General features: G+C 37.3%; 1 long non-coding RNA gene across 2 annotated transcripts in view; it reads right to left on the bottom strand.

Annotated features, from left to right (window-relative positions):
- The window catches only part of LOC146396022 (uncharacterized), a 170,895-nt gene that overhangs the window by 125,732 nt on the left and 19,096 nt on the right, over positions 1 to 26,067 (bottom strand). The window contains exon 3 of one of the 2 annotated variants that reach the window (XR_014829859.1): positions 3,110 to 3,527. The exons of the other annotated variant lie outside the window; for it this stretch is intronic. This is a non-coding gene — a long non-coding RNA (uncharacterized LOC146396022). Of the gene's footprint in view, positions 1 to 3,109; positions 3,528 to 26,067 lie in introns of those variants that run through there. 2 annotated transcript variants of the gene reach the window in all.

Below are 26,067 nucleotides of genomic sequence, written 5' to 3'. Positions count from 1 at the left end.
AGGGATCCGAACCGAGTCTTCGACCTACACCACAGCTCATGGAAATGCCAGATCCTTAACCCACTGAGCAAGGCCAGGGATTGAATCCGCAACCTCATGGTTCCTAGTCGGATTCATTAACCACTCGGCCATGACGGGAACTCCAAAGTGAAGGTTTTTTTAAATAAAAAATTAAGACAAAACAAACAAAACACTTAGATAGCTTCAAAGTGGCCCTTTCCCCTTCTCACCAAGATCTGGCCATAAAAGGCCTCAGCTTACATAAGTCCTTGGAAGAAGTAAAAAACGTACCTCCTCATACTCCATTTCCAGCCATGGAATTGTAATCACGATCATAAATGTCTGCAGATTGGGCAGCCACACGAATAACTAAAACCAATGTGTATTTAGTAACAAGGCATGGTGGGAACAGGGGTAAACTAAAGACTCCATGTCTGAAAGCCTTCAAATTTAAAGAAAGAAAAAAGTGACACACCATATTGGTCAAACAAAATACATCAGCAAAGTAACCTCAACTGTGGTTCCATCAGTTTGCTCCCTAAGGCTTCTCTTCACACTCCCGAATCCAAGTTTCTGATGCAGTTCTTGTGGCGTGCAGAGGGGCTCCAACAGAATATAGCCTGATGGGGATATTGGGAACCGGGAGTGAGAATAAATAAAAACACCATCTTGGCCAGTGCCCAGTGGACAGAGGTGTTGCCTGCCATATCCATAAACAAAGGATGTTTCAGCCATCAAGGCATAGCCACTGCAGCAACTCCAAGCTGGACTATGTACCCTGAGGGGATTCGGGATGGGAAAATGCAGAACACAAGCCCTAGATAGTTAAGGTACATATCAAGAGAATAATTTCAGTAAGTCCAGGCTCTTGCATCTTCCCATACATAGAAAAGCGCTAGATACATTAAGATATTGTTTTTCTATAACTAACATAATTAACAGTAATGTTTTGATGTTCAGAGTACCTTTTTTTTGTTGTTGGCAAAACCTCCTGTATATCCTGGTTCCTCTCTTACCTCTTCACAGCAGTCCCTCAGACTTAAGGCCTCAGCAAGTCTGATGAATAAAACATAATTCTCAACTTTTAGGTTGTGTGCCTTTTTTTTTTCAGTCAACAGCTTTGTCACCACCTCCCTTATCTCCTGAAAGCCTAAAGAATTAGCCAAGCAATTTTTATTTTAGTACCACATCTTTTGCTCCTGTCTAGGGCTCTTCTTTGGCCAGATGAGAAACAATGATTTTACAGCATTTACCCTATTCTCTAGGTCTTAAGCAAGCATTAAACTATTTTTGTGGGTTTTCTCACAGTTTTACTTTTAAAATTAAAATGTTACTTAAAGATAAAGTGTGGGATTAACAAATACAACTACCATATACAAAATAGATAACTATCAAGGACCTACTGTATAGCACAAGGAAATATACTCAATATTATTCAATATTTTGAAGTGAACTTAAGGGAAAAGGGTCTGAAAATTTATATATATATATATATATATAATTGAATCACTGTTCTATATACCCAAAAATAACACCACATTGACAATCAACTATACTTCAATAAAAAAAGATAAAATGTGACTTTCACAATGTATGCATATATCAAATCACCTTAGGTACACTTTAAATATCTTAGTTTTGTCAATTATACTTCAGTAAAGCTGAAAAATAAATAAATGAATGAATAAAAATATGATTTAAAAGATTAATTAAAGTGTACCTAGTTTTTAAAATTCATTCCTCTGCTGCAACTTCAGTAGAAGAAAAAAAGATGACATAAGTAACAAGTGTAAGTTTATGTAGTAAAATTTGCCTTGTGTTCAGGGGAATCCTGAGGTGTTTTATAAGAGCATATGGGGCACAGTCTTGGTAGGAAGCTGAACAGGGTAAAGGGTAGCTTTGGGGAGATGATGGGAACTATCCAAACAATCTGAGAATTGCCCTGAGAGAAGACAAGGGTAGGAAAGGGAACAGCAGCTGCTTCACAGCTTATAGCCTTACTCTCCCCACCTCTCTTCCACCTTTTCCCTCCTGCTTCCACTGAATCTCTATTAAGAGGCAGTGAGAGAACGATCAGTGGATGAGATGGTTTTGAGGAAGCAAGAGGAAAGAAAAGACACAAGGGTGAGAAGATCCTTAGCTGTAGCAGATTGAAGGAAGGGGGCAACCTGAGCCCAGGCACTATGTCTGTGTGGCCATTCCGATGAAGGGGAGATCCATCTTCAGTTTGGGCCGAAGTCCAATGTTGCCAATGTCAACCAAGCAACACTTTCATGGTCTCTCACCTGTATTCACAGTGAATCCTCTGTAAACATCACAGCAGTGATGTGAACTAAGCATTTCCAAAGAAATATCCATGGCTAGCCACAATTTCAATGATGGTTTCAGCCCACTTCCTGCCTTAATAGCATAATTTCAGTGTCATATAATTCTAGACTCAAGGAACTGAGACAAACATTTTAAATATTCACTTGGTTTCAAGCACAAGGGTGTGTGTGTGTGTGTGTGTGTGTGTGTGTGTGTGTGTGTGTGTGTGTGTGTTTTCTCTGGCTTGTTTATGTTGCTGAAGTTAAGCAGAGAATTTTTCTGTATTATTTTAAAAAAATAATTAAATAATGAAATCGACTGAAAGGCAAAGCTGTTAACCAATGAACAAATGAATCCAGGAAAAAGAAGAAAAAGGGAGAGCAGAAGTTGGTCTCTAGTAAGTACTCATTTTTGTAAAACTAACCAAAACATGTTAACTGGAACCTGTGACCTTCACTATTTCAACAGGGAAAGAGGAAGTCAACATCTCAAATTGACAATTTTGCTTGGAAGCCTCTCTTAACAATTTTTAACTTGGTTGGTACAAATTTTTCTGCCAATTAAAATTGTGCAATATTCTCACAGATTAAAATATTCTTGGCAACCAAATCTTCTTGGAAAAAAATAGACTTGGGTTTTTTTAACTTCTTAATTTAAGAATGTTTCAAGTAGGCCTAACCACTAAATATTCATTTTTTAAATATCATAAACATTCTCTAAATTACTATTTTGGGACATTAAAAATGAAGACCCAGAAATTTCTTCATCTTCAAAGCAAAAACATATTAAATGGTTCCCAATATTTTGCTACATAACACTTTAATAAGCCTGTGAAGTTTTACAAACAATTAAAGCCATTCCTATTGCTCTACTACCAGCTGGTCTTTTGATCTGCTATGTGTCCAAGACAAAAGAAACTATCAAGAAGCATCAATCTGATTTAGTTAATAAAATGCATCAAAGTAGCTATGTAAATAAAACAAAGAAAAAGGTGGAATTTGCATTATGGCTCAGTGGGTTAAGGATCCGACATTTTCTGTGAGGATGTGGGTTTGGTTTGATCCCTGGACTCACTCAGTGAGTTAAGGATCAAGTGTTGCCTCAAGCTTGGCATAAGCTGTAGATGTGACTCAGATCCGTTGTTGCTGTGTCTCTGGTGTAGACTCAGTTGCAGCTCCTATTCAACCCCTAGCCAGGAACTTCATATGCTGTGAGTGCAGCTGTAAAAAGAAATCAAAAGAAAGAAAAAAAGAAAAAGGTATGAATAGATTATTCAGGTAAGAAGAAATCCGAATAGATGATAATCATATGAAAAAAAAGTCAGTATAAATAATAACCATTAAGAGTATGGAGCTCTATACTCAAGCTATCAACATTCAAACTTAGGCTCTTATTCTTACCAGTAACCTTGATCAAGTCACTGATCTCTCTCTGTCTTAGTGTCATCTGTAAATATAATCAGATATCATACCTCATAGGGATACTGTTGGGAGTGAAGGAGACAATCCATTTAAGGGATTTAGCAAATAACTGCCATGGTTTTTGCACTTATTAAGTGTTGGCTATTACTCTTATCAGGAAATAGACTCAACCTCATTAGTAATTAGGAAACCAAAAATTAAAATAAGACTTTATTGTACCATATTAGAGTGGCAAAATTTTATAAGGGGATTGATAGTACACACCATTGGCAAGAGATTAAAGAAAGTGGTACATATATACACAATTAGTGGGAATATATATTGATTCTGCTTCTTCTCTGGAAAGCATTAAGGGTGAAGGAGAAAGTAGGTTGTAGGAGAAAAGAGAGGAAAAATATGCATATGTACTGTTCCAAAACAATCTATTAGGGGATTTTTTAAAATCATCTTCATGTGTCACACTCTACTCTTTGCAAGACATTTACCGGAAGTCGTTCATTTAAGTATTATATTTGACAAGCCAAGCTAAGATCAAAATAAACTGAATACAAAAAACACTACTTATTTGTGGGAGTGCTCTTTTCTAGTCCAATGACTGAAAACACTTATTTCAGTAAATCCCTTTAGATCTTTAAATTGAATCTATATTTAATAAAACAACTATGTGATATCTATCGACTATTGCAAATAGTCTTTGATATATAATACTTAATCTACATTACTTTTTTTCTCTCTTTTCTTTTTCCATTGGCAAATGTTCCCAATACTTCATTCTTTTAACCTGAATCAGACTAACATCACACATCATGGTGGGGGAATTCCCTTAGCCACAACCTTTAAAAAAAAAAAAAAAACAAATAAAGCATAAAATAATAAACTGTTAAGTAGTAGCCATGGTGTATTGGAAAGAAAACTAGTTCAGTCAGGAAGCCATTATGAGACCTCAGGCAAGTCTCTTAACTTGGCTGAGACTCAATTTCCTCATCTGTAAAGCATAAGACTACTGTGATTTGATGAAATCATAATACAGGGGAAATATATTACCCCCAAATTGCTGTTTTAATTTTTGAAACAACTTTCTCTTCTCAGTTTCTATGGCAATACAGACATGGCCTTGCAGAGGTCTCCCTTGATGACTTCTAAGTCTAAGAAGGGGAAGACCTTCTTTGGATCAGTGCTGAAACCAGCTCCTCCAATATTCAATACTGACATCTTTGTGGAGGAGGACTAGGAGGGAAAATGGGGTTGAGAGAGGGGAGATTTTTAAAGGGGATCAAAGTTCTTTCCCTCCATTTGATCTTTACCAGGAGAAACAGGGGGATTATAAATCAAGCTACAGGGATCAGGTCTTTATTGCCCCTGGAACAAAAAAAATCAAGAGAGATGAAGGGAAGCCCGGGAGTGAGAGATGGAGGAAAACTTGGGACTCATCCTTCACCTTAATCTAGCATAAAAATAACCCCTCAGATCTTGGATATAGGGAAAGAGGAATGACGCATGAACAGGTACAGTGGTTGAAGATTTGCTGTGTCTTATTCTTGATGTTCTAAGCATGGTCTTAAGTGATTCAAAGGGCATTTGAGATTTTTAGGTTGAGGATTTGGCTCTAACTTGCTCAACAAAAAGACTCAAGCTTTGAAGTCACACAAGATCTGGAACTGGCTCTCTTTTTACCCTCCTTGCTTCTTCCTTCCACAACACAATACTACATTTACACATATACTTCCGGTGATAATCTTTAACTCCTTCAGTCTTAATGTAAGTTAGGACTGTGGGGGTAGTGCCCAGAAGCCTGGTCTTTCATTCCTTGGCACCTCCAGAGTGAGATAACATAATCTAGCAGAGTTCGGAGCTTCAGGAACAAAGCTTTAAGGATTATTTTTACTTCTATGATCAATATTACCTCTCTATCAATTAATAGTCCCCAAAGGGACACTTCCTCCTGGAATTATTGCTTCAGCTGTGACATTACAAGTGTCTATAAAGACTGCTACATTTATAAAGTTTTATTTCTCAAATCAAGAAGTCCTATAAGCAATCTAAAGTGAGGGTTCCATAAAATATCGGCATTCCCAAGCACTTATTCTGAGAAACTCTGGGGAACAGTATGGGAAGTAGAGGGAGTGCTCATTTAGACCATTAAAAGTGATAAATATCCACCATTACTTGCTGTAATGGATTGATGCAATCTTAGAAAGTGTCCCAAAATAATAAATGGTGTTATTTAAAAATTAATTAGCTAATACATAACATTTTGACTTTTATATGTTTTAAGATCCAGAAATTGGTGATGCCCAATTTGATGTCAACAGGGCAGAGTTAGCTGCAGGAAAATTTATGAAGAAGTGAAAGTTTTCTTTGGCCTCTTCCAAATATAATTTACTGTGCACTTGGTCTCTTTATGAAGACCCCCTCAGTACTCAAATTCCTCTTCATGTTTTCCAGTGGGCTGGCTACTCCTGTGTAGATCCTCCTCTGACTGGCACCCCAGCAGGGCCTCATTAACTAGGTCCTCATTTCACACTCGCTTCTCATCAAACCTTAATTTGTCATACATTCTACTCTTTAGATATTATTTTACCTTAAAAAAACTGTTTATTACTAAGAAGTTAAAGTCTGTTAAGCATTATTACTTATTGGTTCTAGTTACATTATTAAATATTAATATATTAAAAATAAATTCATAAGAGGCACAGTATTTTTTCACAAAACCCTTTGCCAGAATTAGTGACAAAGCAATCTTCATCAGTAACCTCACCTCAGATGCCTCAAACAAGGGTCTGGTCATGAATCAAAGTACAATGCCATGTTAAGGGAACACAGTAAGGCCATCATGAAATGATGCCTTGAATTCATCCTTTTTTCTCAGTATAAACAGATGGAACATTTTAGAGATTGAATTAAAGAGTCAGAGAAATATAATATTATATCCAGCATTTTTTTTTTCTTCTTTTTTGGAAAACTTGTAGTGATCCAGGCTTTTGTTTCAGGGCATCACTGGCTAGTCTTAGCTAAGGGGACCAGGCTCTACCCCAAAGACAGAGAAGACTAATCTGGATGCTCAGATTTGGGTCAAAGGGTAATTTGAAAGGATTATCATAAAAGAGATATCTATATATAACTCACCTGCAGAGAAAAGTAAAAAACGATTCAGGATGTATTGTTTAGGAATAAAGGGTGCATTTGACCAGGAATATTTTCATTATTGCACCTCTTGAGAATCTAATTACAGAACTAGTGACCAGAAGGTATGTGGGTTTGATGGAAGAAACTGAAGTTTTTGAGAGAATTACCTAGTTTTTTTTTTTCCCTAAATAATGAGTTATATTGTTCTATAACTATTTCTTGCTCCTTTCTTATTTTGTTGCTTCCACACACAATACCTAAACAAGAAGCCAGTCTCTCTTTTTACCCCCAGTTTGCAATTGAATTTCTCCTTATTTTAGTTTTTATAAGCTAAAAAACCTTTATCTTCTTCTTACATCCAGAATTCTATCCCCTACCACCCTACTTGACTATTGGAGATTAGATCACAGGAAGTCCAGAGATTTCAATACCAATCATCTTCACAAAATAAATTTATATCTGTTGAGACATTCTGATCTTGTCAGTAGAGACCTTTCAGCTTGTGCCACTTTCCCACTGGGCACCACAGGCACAGTAATCTTGGCTTTTAATATTTGAGGGCCCTAGAAAAGTGAGATGATAAAAGAGTTATTAACCTAAACTATATGAAAAGAAAAATAGGCAACTCAATGGTAATAGCTGGGACTTTAATCCTCAGCTTTCAATAATGAACTGAACAACCACAGATTAACAAGGAATAGAAGAGCAACACTGGGACAACACTGTAAATCAACTAGGCTTAACAGATATCTACATAGAATACCACCCAGCACCAGAATATATACTCTTAAGTGCATATGGGAGACTCTCTAGGATATCTCATAGGCTAGTCCCTTAAAAAAAAAAAAAATCTCAAAAAAATGTAAAAGGGTAGAAATAATACAGAGTATGTTCTCCAATCACAATGAATGAAAGTATAAATCGGTAAAAGAAAAAAATTTTAGAAAATCACAAATATGTTGAAATTCAACAGTGCACTACTAAATAATTACGGATTCATGAAAAATCAAAAAGGAAAACAAAATATTTTTAAATGAATGAAAATGAAAACACAACATACTAAAAGTAATGGGAGGTAGCTAAAGCAGTGCTTAGAGATAAATCTACAATTGCACGTGCCTATACATAGAAAGATCTAAAAAAAAAAAAAAATCCCTAACTAAAAGAGCAAATTAAATCTCAAGTAAGGGAGTTCTTGTCGTGACGCAGTTGTTAACGAATCCGATTAGGAACCATGAGGTTGCAGGTTCGATCCCTGGCCTTGCTCAGTGGGTTAAGGATCTGGCATTGACATGAGCTGTGGTGTAGCTCGCAGACACAGCTCAGATCTCGCGTTGCTATGGCTGTGTTGTAGGCCGGCAGCAATTGCTCCGATTCGACCCTAGCCTGAGAACCTCCATATGCCACAGGAGCAGCCCTGGAAAAGGCAAAAAGACAAAAAATAAAAAATAAAAAAAAATAAATCTCAATTAAGGAGAAGGAATAAAATAATAAAGATCAGGTCAGAAATTAATGAAATGAGAGTGCAGAAACATTAGAGAAAAATCAATGAAATCAAAATCTGATTCTCTGTAAAAATCAACAAAATTGACAAACTTTTAGATAGATTAATGAAAAAAAGAGAAACCAAAATTACTAGAATCAGAAATGGAGAAGAAATTACTACTGAACTTATAGAAATAAAAAGCATTATAAATAAATACTATGAACAATGTATGTCAATAAATTAGATAATTTAAATTCAATGAACAAAATCCTAGAAAGACACAAACTAATGAAATAACTCACAAAGAAATAAACAATCTGAATAGATCTATAACAAGTGATGAGAACAAATTATCAATCAAAAAAACTACCTACAATGTTCCCATTGTGGCTCAGCAGGTTACAAACCCAACTAGTATCTATGATGATGCAGGTTCAATCCCTGGTCTTGCTCGGTGGGTTAAGGATCCAGTGTTGCTGTGAGCTGTGGTATAGGTCACAGATGCTGGCTCAGATCCCATGTTGCTGTGGCTGTGGTGTAGGTTGACAAGCTGCAGCTCCGATTCAACCCCCAGCCTGGGAACTTCCACATGCCGCTGGTGCAGCCCCAAAAAGCAAAAACAAAACAAAACAAAAAACCCGCAAAGGAGGGTCAAAATTCAGAGGCTTACTTCGTGAATTATACCAAACACTTAAAGAATTAAAGCAAATTATTCCAAAGAGAGAATACTTCCAAATTTATTACCCTGTATTACCCTCATACCAACACCAAACAAACAAAAACAACACAAGAAAAAAACCTACAGGCTAATATCTCTTATGAATATGGATGTGAATATCTTCAACAAAATACTAGCAAATTGACTCTAATAACATATTAAAAAATTATATTCCATAACCAAGTTGGGTTCACTCCAGAAATTCCAGGTTGATTTAGCATCTTAAAATCAATTGATGTTGGAATTCCTGTCGTGGCTCAGTGGTTAACAAATCCGACTAGGAATCATGAGGTTGCAGGTTCAATCCCTGGCCTTGCTAAGTGGGTTAAGGATCCGACGTTGCCATGAGCTGTGGTGTAGGTTGCAGACGTGGCTCGGATCCTGCATTGCTGTGGCTCTGGCGTAGGCCGGTGGCTACAGCTCCGATTAGACCCCTAGCCTGGGAACCTCCGTATGCCGCAGGAGTGGCCCAAGAAATGGCAAAAAGCCAAAAAAAAAAAAAAAAAAATCAAATTGATGTAATACATCATATCAACGAAATGAAAAACAAAAATCATATGACTATCTCAGTTAATCATATGATCATATCTTTTGACAAAATCTAACACCTTTCATGGTGATGACACACTGCAAACAAGGAATACAAGAGAACTTCCTCAACCTGAAAAAGAGCATCTTTGAAAAACATACAGCTAACACAAGGGTAACAGACAAGATCCTCCCCTCTAAGACCAGGAATTGGACAAAATGGCCTCTTTCGCAACTTCCAGTACATTCAAGATGATAGCGGTTCAAGCACAGACAATTAGGCAAGAAAACAAAAAAAGACATCCAGATCAAAAAAGAAAAAGTAAAACTATTTCTATTCACAGATGACGTGATACCATATACAGAAAACCCTGAGGAATCCACCATAAAATTATCTGAACTAAAGAATATATTCAGCAAAATTGAAAGATACAAGGCCAATATGTGGTAATCAATTGTACTTCTATATACCAGCAATGAACAATCTGGAAATAAAAATAAGAAAACAACTCCATTTGCAATAGCATTAAAAAGAATAAAATAATTAAGAATAAATTTAATAAAAAGTGAAAAACTCACACTTTGAAATCTATAAAATACTAGTGAAAGAAATTAAAGATCTAAATAAATGGAAAAAAAATCCATGACCACAGGTTGGAAGACAATACTGTTAAGAGACAATACTCCCCAAACTGATCTCTACAGATTAATCACAATGCCTATGAGAACCCCAACTGACTTCAATATGAAAAATGACAGACCGATGCTAACATTTATATGGAATTACAAGGGGCCCAGAATAGAAAAAACAATCTTGAAAAAGTACAAAGAGAATTTATACTTCCTTATTTTGAAACTTACTACAAAGCAATAATAGTCAAGGCTATGTGGTACTACAAAAAAGACAGACATAAAGATGAATGGAATAGTATTCAGAGTCAAGAAATAAAATCACGTGTTTATGGCTAATTGCTTTTTGATAAGGGTGCCAAGACCATTTAATGAGGAGTCTTTCAACAGATGGTGCTGGAATTACTGGATAGCCAAATGCAAAAGACTGAAGCTGGACTCTTTCTCCAGACCATATTAAAAGGTTAACTCAACATAGAACAAAGACATAATTATAAAAGCTGAAACTATAGACTGTTAGACAAAGCCAGAGTAAGTCTCATGACCTTGGATTTGGCAAAGAAAAAAAAATCCAATATGACATCAAAAGCATAAGCAACAAAAGAAAAAGTAGATAAATTGAAATTTAACAGAATCAGAAGCAGTTGTGCTTCAAAGGATACTACTGAGGAAGCAAAAAGCAAAACCACAAAATGGGGAAAAATATTTCCCTCTAATCAGGGACTTATTTCCCAAATGTAAAAAGAACTTCTACAGCTAATAATAAAAAGACAAAAACCTGGAGTTCCTGTCGTGGAGCAGTGGAAACGAATCTGACTAGGAACCATGAGGTTGCGGGTTCGATCCCCGGCCTTGCTCAGTAGGTTAAAGATCCGGAGTTGCCGTGAGCTGTGGTTCAGATCCCGCGTTGCTGTGGCTGTGGCGTAGCCTGGCTCTGATTAGACCCCTAGTCTGGGAACCTCCATAAAAGGTTCTGCTGTGGGTGCTGCCCTAAAAAAGGACAAAAGACCAAAAAAAAAAAAAAAAAAAAAAAAAAAGACAAAAACCCAAATTTTTTAATGGGCAAAAGATTTCAATAGGCATTTCTCCAGGGAAGATATACAAATATCCAATAAACAATAAAAAAATGCTTAACATTAGTCATCAGGGAAATGTAAGTTAAAACCACAAAGAGATACTACTTCATACCTACAAAGAGGTTAGAATCAAAAGCTAGATTATAGTAAGTACTGACAAAGATATGGAGAAATTAGAACCCCCAAACACTGCTGGTAAGAATGTAAAATAGGAGTTTCCACTGTAGTGCAGTGGGTTAAGAATCCAACTTCAGTGGCTCTGGTCACAGCAGAGGGGTGGGTTTGATCTCTGGCTGAGCTCAGTGGGTTAAAGGATCCGATCCAATATTGCTGCAGTTGCAGCTCAGATTTAATCCTGGCCCAGGAACGTCCGTATGCAGTGGATGCAGCTATAAAATATATATATATATATATATATATTTAATGTAAAATGGTGCAGCCACTTTGGAAAATAGTCTAGCAGTTCCTCAAACTTTTAAACATAGAATTACTATGATCCAGCAATTCCACTCTTTCTATATAGCCAAAAGAATTGCGAATAAGTATTCAAATAAATAGTTATACACAAGTGTTTAAGCAACACTGTTCACAATAGGAAAAAGGCAGAAATAACCCATATGTCCATCAACTGATGAATGGAAAAGTGAAATGTGATATATCCATACAATAGATATATTATTCAACCATAATAAATGATGAGCTACAATATACATGCTACATACACACATGCTACAGTGAGTGACTTTGAATACATAATGCTAAGTAAAAGAAGCCAGTTAAAAAAGATTACATATTGCATTATTCTATTCATATGAAACACCCAGAATTGAGAAAATAAAATTAGACATGCACTAGGGACCAGAGAGGGAGTGAAAGTAAATAATGAGAGAGGGTGACAGCTAAAGTGCATGGGCTTCTTTCTGAGATGAAGAAAATGCTCTAACAGTGATTATTGTGATAACATACATCTGTGAATGAATTAAATTCCATTGAATTGTATGGTATATGAATGATATTTCAGTAAATCTGCTTTTATAAAAGCTTTGCTTGGAGTTCCTGTTGTGTCACAGTGGAAATGAATCCAACTAGTATCCATGAGGATGTGGGTGCAATCCCTGGCCTTGCTCGTAGGTGGGGGATCTGGAATCGCAGTGAGCTGTGGTGTAGGTCGCAGATGAAGCTTGGATCTGGCCTTGCTGTGGCTGTGGCATAGGCAGGCAGCTACAGCCCCGATTTGACCCCTAGCCTAGGAACTTCCATATGATGCAGCTGCAGCCCTCAAAAGCAAAAAAAAAAAAAAAAAAAAAAAGCATTGCTCTTTTTTGAAAAACAAGTTATTCACTCCAAACACAAAGCAATTAAATGTCTACCAAAATTGTTATGTTTATTAAACATCAAATTTGATATTAATAACAATTTCATTACCCTTGATAGCAATGTATAGGTTAGACTATCTCATTTCAAATAATGAAATAGTAAACACAATTATATTTCAGAAAATGGTGATAAATAATTTCAAAAATAAAACCATAAAAAAGCTATATTCTGTTCACTGTACAAATACTACATTTAAGGTGGTATGTGGGTACATTTAAGTGTGTTTGATATGCTATAATGCAAGATTTCAAAAGTAAGTGTTGGAAGATAAAGTCTTAAAATGTCCCTGCATTTACCATGCCTTTCCCCATAGACACATGTCCAGACTCTGTACTTGTCAGTAAAAAAGCCCTACTAATTTCAGTGTCATTCCTCTGGACACAACCCATTTTTGCTTTCAGGGACTCTTAGCCCCAGCTTTCTCTTCCATGTTTTGGTCATTAATTCTTTGTCATTTCACACATTGAGGCTTACACTTTCAGGTGAGGAATAAGGAAAATGTGAACAGATAAACCACTAAGAAATTAGCTTGTTTTCACACAAGTGTCTTTGTTGAGAGAAAATGTCTTTATAACAAGAAAGAAGAGTGGGGCTGCACACCACAGGCCTGCAAGCCCTGTCCTTGCCCGGACCCAAGACCAAAGACAGAGCATAGAGTCAATGATGGAGATACCAATAGTTTAATGGATAGTGGGATCTTACATGTCTGAAGCAAGGTCCTGGAGCAACACCCCACCATGTGTTCAGATGGTGGTAAGCAGGGCGTGGTAGCAGTCTTCACTACCAGGGGAAGAGGGGGAATTGACATCAGGTTGGCTCATCAGTTGCCAGGGAAACCAGCAGAGAAGCTTGCCCCTCACTAACCCTTTGATAAACCATCACAGAGGAGATAGTTCTAATCTAAAGATTAGAACAATCACTGGCTGGGGCAGGTGGCGGGGGTGGGGAGTGCAAGTAAGTATGTAAGCATTTACTGATTAGGCTCTTTGATTAAGAAAGGTCAGTCGGGTGAGTGGTGTGTAGGTGAGGCAGGAACTGGTAGAGTAGGGGATATGCTGAGAGCAAGAGAGCAGCCATCTGGAGTGGCCTGATCATATATGCTGAGAGCAAGAGAGCAGCAATCTGGATGCGGTCCAGCATCTTACCATATACTTTTTGGCCATTCGTATGTTTTTCTTTAGAGAAATGTCTACACAAATCCTTTGCTTATTTTTAAAATCAGATTATTTGATTATTTTGCTGTTAAGTTATAACAATTTTGTGTTTATTCTGGGTATTAACTCCTTATCAGACATACAATTTACTGATATTTTCTACCATTCTGTAGGTTGCTGTTTCACTCTATTGACTGTGCTCTTTGGTACACAAAAGTTTTTAAGTTTAATGTAGTCCTAGTTGTTCTTTTTAGCTTTTGTTGTCAAGGCTTTTGGGGTCATATCTCAAGAAATCATTGCCAAGTTCAATGTCGTGAAGTTTTCCTCTGTTTTCTTATTGGATTTTATAGTCTTGGGTCTTATCTTTAAGTTTCTAATCCAGTTTGAGATGCTTTTTCTATGTTATGAAAAATAAGGGTCCAACTTCATTCTTTTGAATACGGATATTCAGTTTTACCAACGATATTTGTTGAAGAGATGTCTTTTCCCCACTAAGTAGTCTTGGTACCTTTGTTAAAGAACATTTGCTTACACATGTGAGGGTTTATTTCTGGGTTCTCTTTTATGTCCCATTGGCCTAGCTGTTTGTCTTTATCTAGAATTACACTATTTTTATTACTGTGGCTTTATAATATATTTGAAATGAAAAATAGTTCTCCAACTTTGTCTTCTTTTTCAAAATTCTTTTGGCTATTCAAAGTCCCTTGAGACTCCATATGAATTTTACAACTTTTCTATTTCTTCAAAAAAAAATGCTTTTGGAATTTTGATAGAGATTACACTTTAGATCACTTTGAATAGTATGGACCTCTTAACGATATTGTCTTTCGATCTATGAACATGGAATGGTCTACTTATTTGTATCTTCTTTAATTTCTTTTAGCAATGCTTTATAGTTTTCACTGTACAAGTTCTTCACTTCCTTGATTAGATTTACTCCTAAGTATCTTATTCTTTTTGATGTTTTTAATAAATGGATATGTTTTGTCAATTTCCTTTTTTGGATTATTGTTACATCTAATAAATTTTTAAGTAATTTACCATTCGTTGCCCTCTTTTTTGCCACTTATCCTTCTATGGTAGGCCCACATAATCATGAGGCAGAATGGGATGCCATTCTGTGTTCCTCTGATGTACACACACTTCATTGTCATCATTCTCCCTGCTTATAGCCACAGTGACTTCAATACTTCAGGAGACCAGAATCAAAACAGAAAGTCAGTCAAGGTGGTAATATAGATGTTCCCGTCCTCCCACAGATGGGTCAAATATACAGCTACTCATGGAGGAACTCCCTATGAAAGAAGTCCAGAAACTAGCTGAGCTACCGCTATAATACTGGGCAAATGGAAAATACTCACTTCGAAATGGGTAGGAAAGCCTGAGATACAGTCTCACTATAAATCACATCCCCAGCACAACACAAAAAAAATCAGGAGGAAGCCACTAGCTGCCAGCTTCTCCTTGAGCAGTGAAGGGTTTAGACTACATCTACCACTCTAACTGTTAAAACTCCCAGCTGAGGGACAAGCTCTCAAAACACTTAGCTCAAAAGCCAGTAAGGCTGGCATCCATGAGATCTATAAGACAACAGCAAACAAAGAATCAGTTATTTACTGGCTACTCCCCAGGGATCAACAGAGAGTAGTGGGCAAAAATGCCCATATCCCATTCTTTTCTTGAAAGAGGTTTACCTGCAAACTTTAAAAACTGTTAACTGATAGCCAGGCTTCAAATTAGAAGCATGTATTTACAGTTGGCTTTGATAATCTCCAGAGACCAGGAAAGCTGGGCAGACATCTCCCCAACCTTCTCCCTCTAGCCTGCTCCAAGTCACCAGTATCTCCCTAGAAGAAGCCTGTACACATGTCTACATTCCAGCTTTTAGAGATGCCACTTGAGGGATGGGTCCTCAGATAACCTGGCACTCATAGCCAATGGCGCTTCCATTCACAAGTCCCACATAACTATAGCAAACAAAAACAGAGGTTTTTTTTTTGTTTTTTTTTTATAATTTTTTTTATTTTCCCACTGTACAGCAAGGGGGTCAGGTTATCCTTACATGTATATGTTACAATTACATTTTTCCCCCACCCTTTCTTCTGTTGCAACATGAGTATCTAGACAAAGTTCTCAATGCTATTCAGCAGGATCTCCTTGTAAATCTATTCTATGTTGTATCTGATAAGCCCAAGCTCCCGATCCCTCCCACTCCCCCCCCCTCCCATCAGGCAGCCACAAGTCTCTTCTCCAAGTCCATGATTTTCTTTTCTGAGGAGATGTTCATTTGTGCTGGATATTAGATTCCAGTTATAAGTGATATCATATGGTATTTGTCTTTGTCTTTCTGGCTCATTTCACTCAGGATGAGATTCTCTAGTTCCATCCATGTCGCTGCAAATGGCATGATGTCATTCTTTTTTATGGCTGAGTAGTATTCCATTGTGTATATATACCACCTCTTCCGAATCCAATCATCTGTTGATGGACGTTTGGGTTGTTTCCATGTCCTGGCTATTGTGAATAGTGCTGCAATGAACATGCGGGTGCACGTGCCTCTTTTAAGGAGAGTTTTGTCCGGATAGATGCCCAAGAGTGGGATTGCAGGGTCATATGGAAGTTCTATATATAGATTTCTAAGGTATCTCCAAACTGTTCTCCATAGTGGCTGTACCACTTTACATTCCCACCAGCAGTGCAGGAGGGTTCCCTTTTCTCCACAGCCCCTCCAGCACTTGTTATTTGTGGATTTATTTATGATGGCCATCTGACTGGTGTGAGGTGATATCTCATGGTAGTTTTGATTTGCATTTCTCTTATAATCAGCGATGTTGAGCATTTTTTCATGTGTTTGTTGGCCATCTGTATATCTTCTTTGGAGAAATGTCTATTCAGGTCTTTTGCCCATTTTTCCATTGCTTGATTGGCTTTTTTTTTGCTGTTGGGTTGTATAAGTTGTTTATATATTCTAGAGATTAAGCCCTTGTCAGTTGCATCATTTGAAACTGTTTTCTCCCATTCTGTAAGTTGTCTTTTTGTTTTCTTTTGGGTTTCCTTTGCTGTGCAAAAGCTTTTCAGTTTGATGAGGTCCCATGGGTTTATTTTTGATCTAATTTCTATTGCTTTGGGAGACTGACCTGAGAAAATATTCATGATGTTGATGTCAGAGAGTGTTTTGCCTATGTTGTCTTCTAGGAGTTTGATGGTGTCCTGTCGTATATTTAAGTCTTTCAGCCATTTGGAGTTTATTTTTGTGCATGGCGTGAGGGTGTGTTCTAGTTTCATTGCTTTGCATGCAGCTGTCCAGGTTTCCCAGCAATGCTTGCTGAATAGACTTTCCTTCTCCCATTTTATGTTCTTGCCTCCCTTGTCAAAGATTAATTGACCATAGGTGTCAGGGTTTATTTCCGGATTCTCTATTCTGTTCCATTGGTCTGTCTGTCTGTTTTGGTACCAGTACCACACTGTTTTGATGACTGTGGCTTTGTAGTATTTCTTTTTTTTTTTTTTTTTTTTTTTTTTTTTTGTCTTTTTGCTATTTCTTTGGGCCGCTCCCGCAGCATGTGGAGGTTCCCAGGCTAGGGGTTGAATTGGAGCTGGAGCCACTGGCCTACGCCGGAGCCACAGCAACGCGGGATCCGAGCCGCGTCTGCAACCTACACCACAGCTCACGGCAACGCCGGATCGTTAACCCACTGAGCAAGGGCAGGGACCGAACCCGCAACCTCATGGTTCCTAGTCGGATTCGTTAACCACTGCGCCACGACGGGAACTCCTGTAGTATTTCTTGAAGTCTGGGAGAGTTATGCCTCCTGCTTGGTTTTTGTTTCTCAGGATTGCTTTGGTGATTCTGGGTCTTTTGTTGTTCCATATAAATGTTTGGATTGTTTGTTCTAGTTCTGTGAAAAATGTCATGGGTAATTGGATAGGGATTGCATTGAATCTGTAGACTGCTTTGGGTAGTATGGCCATTTTTACAATATTGATTTTCCCAATCCAGGAACATGGAATATCTTTCCATTTCTTTACATCTTCTTTGATTTCTTTGATTAAAGTTTTATAGTTCTCGGCATATAGGTCCTTTACCTCCTTGGTTAGGTGTATTCCAAGGTATTTGATTTTGTGAGGTGCAATTTTAAAAGGTATCGTATTTTTGTATTCCTTTTCTAATATTTCATTGCTGGTATACAGAAATGCCACTGACTTCTGAATGTTAATCTTATATCCTGCTACTTTGCTGAATTTATTAATCAGTTCAAGGAGTTTGGGGGTTGAGTCCTTAGGGTTTTCTATGTATAGTATCATGTCATCTGCATACAGTGACAGTTTTATCTCTTCTCTTCCTATATGGATGCCTTTTATTTCTTTTGTTTGTCTAATTGCTGTGGCTAGGACTTCCAAAACTATGTTGAAGAGCAGTGGTGAGAGTGGGCATCCCTGTCTTGTTCCAGATTTGAGTGAGAAGGCTTTTAGTTTTTCCCCATTGAGGATTATATTTGCTGTGGGTTTCTCATAAATGGCTTTGATTATATTCAGGAATGTTCCCTCTATACCCACTTTGGCGAGGGTCTTGATCATGAATGGATGTTGGACTTTGTCAAATGCTCAAAAAAAGAGTTTTTAATCTGCTATCCTCTTCTAGTTTAGCACCTTTCCCAGTCTTTTCCTGAAAGGGACCTCCCTACATAATTTAAAAGCAGATGGCTGAGGGTCAGGCTTCTAATTTTAGTATATGTCTTAGGCCTGGCTGCAGCATCCTCGGAGACTAGGGAAGCTGGCAGACATCTCTCGCCTTCTCCCTCCATCCTGCTCCAACAATACAACAAGTTGCTAGTATCTGCCTGGAAAGAGCTTATACACACATATGGCACCTAAGCTTTTGCAGCTGCTGCCTGGAAGATGGGTCCCCAGATTGCTTGGCTCTGATAGCCATTAGGGCTTGTATTTGCAAGCCCCACAGTATTGTAGCAAACAAAGAAATAATTCTTTTTTTTTTTTTTTTTTTTTTGTCTTTTTGCCATTTCTTGGGCCGCTCTCACGACATATGGAGGTTCCCAGGTTAGGGGTCCAATCGGAGCTGAAGCTGCCAGCCTATCCCAGAGCCACAGCAATGCGGGATCTGAGCCGCGTCTGCAACCTACACCACAGCTCATGGCAACGCCGGATCCTTAACCGACTGAGCAAGGCCAGGGATCGAACCCGCAACCTCATGGTTCCTAGTCAGATTCATTAACCACTGAGCCACAACGGGAACTCCCAAAGAAATAATTCTTAATGGGCACAGGAGCACTCCCTATCCCCTTGGCTATATAACAAGACCTAGCACAGACAAGAGCAGGAAAACACATATCTCCCAGTGTCTTCCTGGCAGGAACTTAAATACATAATTTCCAAGCTACTGTCTGAGCATCCAGTTTCTAATTAGCCTACATCTAAGTGCCAACTGTGATCCTCCCCTTTGGGATACTGATGGGTCTTGGCACATTCTCAACTACTGAGAGGCAACAAGAATAGAGAAGGGAGCTTGTACAATCACAGTGGTTTGAGAGAAAACCAAGAGCTTGTCTGGGTTCATTAACAAGGTTGATTTCCTATGCAAGGCCATTAATGTCAAGAATGGGAGAAGTGACTCTTTTATCTAATGTACAGAACCAACACAGAGAGTCTAATAAAATGAAAAACAAACAAACAAACAAACAAAAACAGAGGAATTTGTTCCAAAAAAAGAACAAAATAAAACTCCAGAAACAGATCTTAATAAAATGGAGAAAAGTGACTAACTGGTAAAGAGTTCAAAATACTGGTCATAAAGCTACTCCCCTGAGGTCAGAAGAACAATTCTTTTAGAATTGAATAAGTAGATAGAAAATATAAGAGAGTACCAATCAGAAATCACAAAGATGAAGTATATAATAAGTAATCTGAATATTTCAATAGAAGGGCTCAATGGCAGACTAGATGAAGCTAAAGAAAGGAGAGAAAACTCAAAGATAAAGCAAAACTCAAAGAATTCATCCAATTAGAGAAGCAAATAGATAAAAGAATGTAAAAGAGTGACAATAGCTTAAGGGACTTATTGGACACCATCAAGAGGACCAATACTCACATTATAGAAGTCACAGAAAGAGAAGAGAGTGATAAAGAGGTAGAAAGTTTATTCACAGAAATAATGGCTGAGAAGTTTCTTAACCTGGGGAAAGTAACAGACATTCAGATCCAGGAAGCTCAGAGTTCAAAATAAAAGGAATCCAAAGAGACCACACTGAGACACATTAAAATTAAAATGCAGGAGTTCTGTCGTGGCCCAGTGGTTAACGAATCCGACTAGGGACCATGAGGTTGAGGGTTCAATCCCTGCCCTTGCTCAGTGGGTCAAGGTTCCGGTGTTGCCGTGAGCTGTGGTGTAGGTCGCAGACGTGGCTCGGATCCTGCGTTGCTGTGGCTCTGGCGTAGGCTGGCAGCTGCAGCTCTGATTCAACCCCTAGCCCGGGAACCTCCATATGCCGCAGGAGTGGCCCAAGAAATGGCAAAAAGACAAAAAAAAAAATTAAAATGCAAAAGTTAAACAGAAGGAAAGAATCTTAAGACAGCAAGGGAAAAGTAAATTATTATGCACAGCACCCCCCCCAAAAGAAAATCAGTAAATTTTTTCATCATAAACTTTGTAGGCCAGAACAGACTGAGATGATATATTCAAAGTACTGGAAAACAAAAAACTGCTAGCCAAGAATAATCTACCTGGCAAAGTTGTCCTTTAAAACCGAAGAAGAGATAAAGAGTTTCCCAGACTAACAAAGGCTGCTAGTTTTACTACCAATAGACCAGGTTTGCAACACATGTTAAAGTGACTTCCTGGAGCTAAAACAAAAGGATGCAAATTACTCTCATGAAAACTTACAAAAAACTCATAGGTAAGGGTAATATTTAGTTAAATTAAGAATATTCTAGGGAGTTCCTGTTGTGGCGCAGTGGTTAACGAATCCGACTAGGAACCATGAGCTTGCGGGTTCGGTCCCTGCCCTTGCTCAGTGGGTTAATGATCCGGCGTTGCCGTGAGCTGTGGTGTATAGGTTGCAGACGTGGCTCGGATCCTGCGTTGCTGTGGCTCTGGCGTAGGCCGGTGGCTACAGCTCCGATTCAACCCCTAGCCTGGGAACCTCCATATGCCGCGGGAGCGGCCCAAGAAATAGCAAAAAGACAAAAAAAAAAAAAAAAAAAGAATATTCTAATATTGTAATAGTGATAGGTAAATAATTTATAAGCTTGTATGAAGACTACAAGATAAAAGTATTCAAAAATGAATGTAACTACAATAATTTGTTAATGGATACACAATATGAAAGATGAAAAACGTAAAATGGGTAGATGTAAAAATGCAGAGATTTCATATGCATTTGAAGTTGTTATCAGCTTAAAACAGACTATCATAAACATAATATTTTAATGTAAGCCTTATGGTAACCACAAAGCAAAAGTCATAGTAAATAAACAAAAGAGAAATAAATCAAACCATATCATTACAGAAAAGCGTCAAGTGCAAAGGAACAGAATAAGAGGAAAAAAGAAAACATTTACAAAATAACAAGAAAACAATAAACAACATTGCAATAGTAAGCCCATACATATCAATAATTACTTTAAAAATAAATGGACTAAAATTCTCCAAGCAAAACATATAGAGTGGATGAATTAATTTTTCTAAATAAAAGACCTGACTATATGCCGCCTTTAAGAGATTCACTTCAGATTAAGGATACTCATAGATTTAAAGGATGGAAAAAGATACTTTATGCAAAAGAAAACCAAAAGAAAGAAAGCATAGCTATATTTATACCAGGCAAACTAGACTTTAAGCCAAAGACCATAACAAGAGATAATGAAGGTCATTATACTAAAAAAAAGGGATCAATTCATTGTAAGTATTTACGTGCCCAACATAGAAGCATCTAAATATATAAATCATATATTCACAGGTATTAAGGGAGAAACAGACAGTAATACAATAATAGCAGGGACTTCGATACTCCACCTTCTAAGATGGATAATCCAAACAGAAAATCAATAAGTAAACATTAAACTACATACTTGATCAGATGAACCTAATGCACATATACAGAACATTCCAACCAACAGCAGTACAATATACACTCTCTCAAGCACATATACAGAATGAACATTATACAGAATGAATAATAGGTTAGACCACATACAAGTCTTTCTTTTCTTTTTCTTCCTTCCTTCCTTTCTTTCTTTCCTTCTTTCTTTCTTTTTCTTTCTTTCTTTCTTTTTCTTTTTTTCTCTTTCTTTCTTAGCTTTTCTTTTCTTAGGTATATGGAAGTTCTGGAGCCAGGAAATGAACCTGCTCCACAGCAGTGACAATGCTGGATCCTTAAGAGGCTGAGCCACCAGTGAACTTCAATACATATAAGTTTTAATAAATTAAGAATCAAATCATATCAGATATTTTTTCTCACAACAGTGGTATGAAACTAGAAATCAATTACAAAAAAGAAAATTGGAAAGTTCACAAATATGTGGACATTAAATAACATGCTCCTGAGCAACAAGTTGGTAAAAGAAGAAATCAAAAGAAAAAAAAAATCTTAAGACAAATGACAATGGAAACACAACATAGCGAAATGTATTAGATGCAACCAAAGTAGTCCTAACAGGGAAGTTTATAGTAATCAATGCCTACATTAAGACGGAAGAAATAAACAACCTAACTCTATATATCAGTAAAGTAGAAAAAAAACAAACTAAGTTCAAGTTAATAGAAAGAAGGAAATATAGATTAGAATGGAAATAAATGAAATAGAGACTAAAGAGACAATAGGGGAGTTCCCGTCGTGGCGCAGTGGTTAACGAATCTGACTAGGAACCATGAGGTTGCAGGTTCGATCCCTGCCCTTGCTCAGTGGGTTGAGGATCTGTCGTTGCCGTGAGCTGTGGTGTAAGTTGCAGACGCGGCTCGGATCCTGCATTGCTGTGGCTGTGGCTGTGGCCGGCAGCTACAGCTCCAATTAGACCCCTAACCTGGGAACCTCCATGTGCCATGGGAGTGGCCCAAGAAGTGGCAAAAAGACAAAAATAAATAAATAAATAAATAAATAATAAAAAAATTTTAAAAAGAGACAATAGAAAAGATCATTAAAACTAATATATATTTTTTAAAAAGATAAAATAGACAAACTTTAAGATAGACTTATTTAGGAAAAAAGTGAGGATATTCAAATATATACAATTATAAATAAAAGGAGAGAAAATAACAAACAACCACAAAAATAGAAAATATCAGAATATCAGAAAAGACTAGTATGAAAAATTATATGCCAAGTTAGACGAAGCATTAGAAATAAATTAACTCCTAGAAACTTACCACCTACCAAGATGAATCATGAAGCAATAGAAAATTTGAATAAATCAATAACTAGTAAGGAGACTGGATTGATAATCAAAAACCCCCCAAGACAAATTCAGCACCAGATGGCTTCCCTGAGTGAATTCTATCCTATGTTTAAAGAACTAATACCAATCCTCTCAAACTCTTCCAAAAAACAGAAGAGACGGAATACCCTCAAATTCACATTATGAGGGTAGCATTACCCTGATACCAAAGCCAGGAAAGAAAACTACAAGAAAAGAAAACTACAGGCAATATCTCCTATGATTGTAGATGCAAAAATCCTCAACAAAATGTTAGAAAACAGAATTCGACAATACTTTCAAAGAAGCATACACCATAATCAAGTGGGATTTATTCCAAGGATGCAAGAATGGTTCAACATCCACAAACCAATCAATGTGATATACCACATTAACAAATGAAGGATAAAAATCATTGAATTATCTCAATAAGCAATGCCAAGTAGTTATGCTGTGAGCCATCCAGGAAGTCCAGAAAACTCATTTAACAAAATTCAACACACTTTCATAATTAAAAATTCTCAGCGGGAGTTCCCGTCGTGCTGCAGGGGTTAACAAATCTGACTAGGAACCATGAGGTTGCAGGTTCGATCCCTGGCCTTGCTCAGTGGTTAAGGATCCGGCGTTGCCATGAGCTGTGGTGTAGATTGCAGATGCAGCTCGGATCCCACGTTGCCGTGGCTCTGGCGTAGGCCGGTGGCTATGGCTCTGATTAGACCCCTAGCCTGGGAATCTCCATATGCCGCAGAAGCAGCCCTAGAAAAAGGCAAAAAGACCAAAAAAAAACAAAAAAAAAAAACAAAAAAAAAAAACAAAAAAACTCAGCAGGCTGGGTGTAGAGGGATCATATGTCAACGTATTAAAAACTATATGACAAGCCCACAGCTAACATAATATTCAACAGCAAAGTGCTGAAAGTTCTTTCTCTAAGGTCAAGAACAAGACAAGGATGTCTACTCTCACCATTTTTACTGAACAGTACTGGAAGTATTAGCTGGAATAATTAGGGAAGAAAAAGAAATAAAAAGCAACTAAACTGGAAAAGATGAAATAAAATTATCTCTATTTGCAGATGACATGATATTATGTAGAGAAAATCCTAAAGCCTCCACTGAAAATTAAAAACATCGATAAAGTTGCAAACTAAAAAATTAATATACAAAAATAAGTTTTATTTCTGTACATCAATAATGAACTAGTGGAAAGAGAAATTAAGAAAACAATCCAAAGAACAACAGCATCAAAAAATTAGGAATAAATTTAACTAAGGAGGTGAAAGATCTGTACATTAAAACTTCTAAGACACTGATGAAAGATATTGAAGTAACCATAGATAAATGGAGTAATGATACCTAAGTGGAAAGATATTCTATTTTATTGATTGGAAGAATTAATATTGTTAAAATGTTGGCACTATACACAGGAATCTATAGGTTCACTGTAATCCCTATCAAAATTGCAAAGGCATTTTTCCCAGAAATAGAAAAAAAATTACTAAAATTTGTTTGGAACCACAAAAATCCTTGAATAGACAAAGTACCTTGCAAATAAATAATACATGCCTCCAGCAACACATTTACTGATTTTAATCTATATTACAATGCTATAGCAATCAAAACAGGATGGTACGGGCATAAAAAAACAGACACATAGATCAGTGGAAGAGAATAGAGAGTCCAGAAATAAATGCACATATATATATATATGGTCAACTACTTTAGAAGAAAGCAAATAATATGCAACAAGGAAAAGATAGTCTCTTCAATAAAAGGTGTTGGACAGCTACATGTAAATGATAAAGCTGGACCTCTAAGAGTTCCCACTGTGGTGCAGTGAGTTAAAAATCCAACTATGGTGGCTCAGGACACTGCAGAGGTGTGGATTCGATCCCTGGTCCAGTGCAGTGGGTTAAAGGATCCAGCATTGGTGCAGCTATGGTGAAGGTCACAGCTGCAGCTTGGATTCAATCCGTGGCCCAGGAACTTCATATACCACAGGTGTGGCCATAAAAAAAAGCAAAATAGGACAAAACGGCAACAACAAAAACCCACTGGAACTCTATCTTACATCATACCTCAAAATCAACTCAAAATGGATAAAATGTAAAGTCATAAAGCTCCTAGAAAATGTTGGGGTAAACTGCTTGACTTTGGACTAGGCTAAGATGTTGTGGATTTTACACCAAAAGCAAAGGTAACAAAAGCAAAAATAAGCAAATGAGAGTACATCAAACAAAAAAGCTTCTGCATAGCAAAGAAAACCATCAACAAATGAAAAGGCAATGTATGGAATGGAAGAAAATATTTGCAAACCATATATATGATAAGAATTGATATCCAAAGTATACAAGAAAGTCATACAGTCCAAGGCAAAAAAAAAATTAAAATAAATAATCAATTTAAAAATGAGCATGGCATTCCCAGTGTGGCTCAGTGGGTTAAGGACTCAACGTTGTCTTTGTAAGGATGTGGGTTTGATCCCTGGCCTTGCTCTGTGGGACAAGCTGTCACATAGGTCACAGGATAGGCTTGGATACAGTGTTTCTATGGCTGTGGCATGGGGCCAAAACTGGAGCTCCCATTCAACCCCTGGTCCAGGAACTTCCACATGCTGCAGGTGCAGCCATAAAAAAGAAAAAAGCTGGGGCGGGGGGGACAAACAACCTGAATGAGACAATTCAAATGCCCAACAGGTATATGAAAAAGTGTGGAACATCACTAATCATTAGGGAAACATGAATTAAAACCACAACAAGCTATCACTTCACACAGCTCAGGATGGCAATTATCAAAAAGATGAGATATCAAATGCAGGTGAG

This window comes from Sus scrofa, chromosome 15, assembly GCF_054392235.1.
Source record: "Sus scrofa isolate SSC_HxYL_T2T_F1_AM1 chromosome 15, Sscrofa_HxYL_maternal_Yorkshire_Landrace_v2.0, whole genome shotgun sequence".
In the NCBI taxonomy this organism is placed as follows: domain Eukaryota; kingdom Metazoa; phylum Chordata; class Mammalia; order Artiodactyla; family Suidae; genus Sus; species Sus scrofa.
Note: the sequence above shows the minus strand (reverse complement) of the source record. Positions and strands in the feature narration are given on the sequence as shown.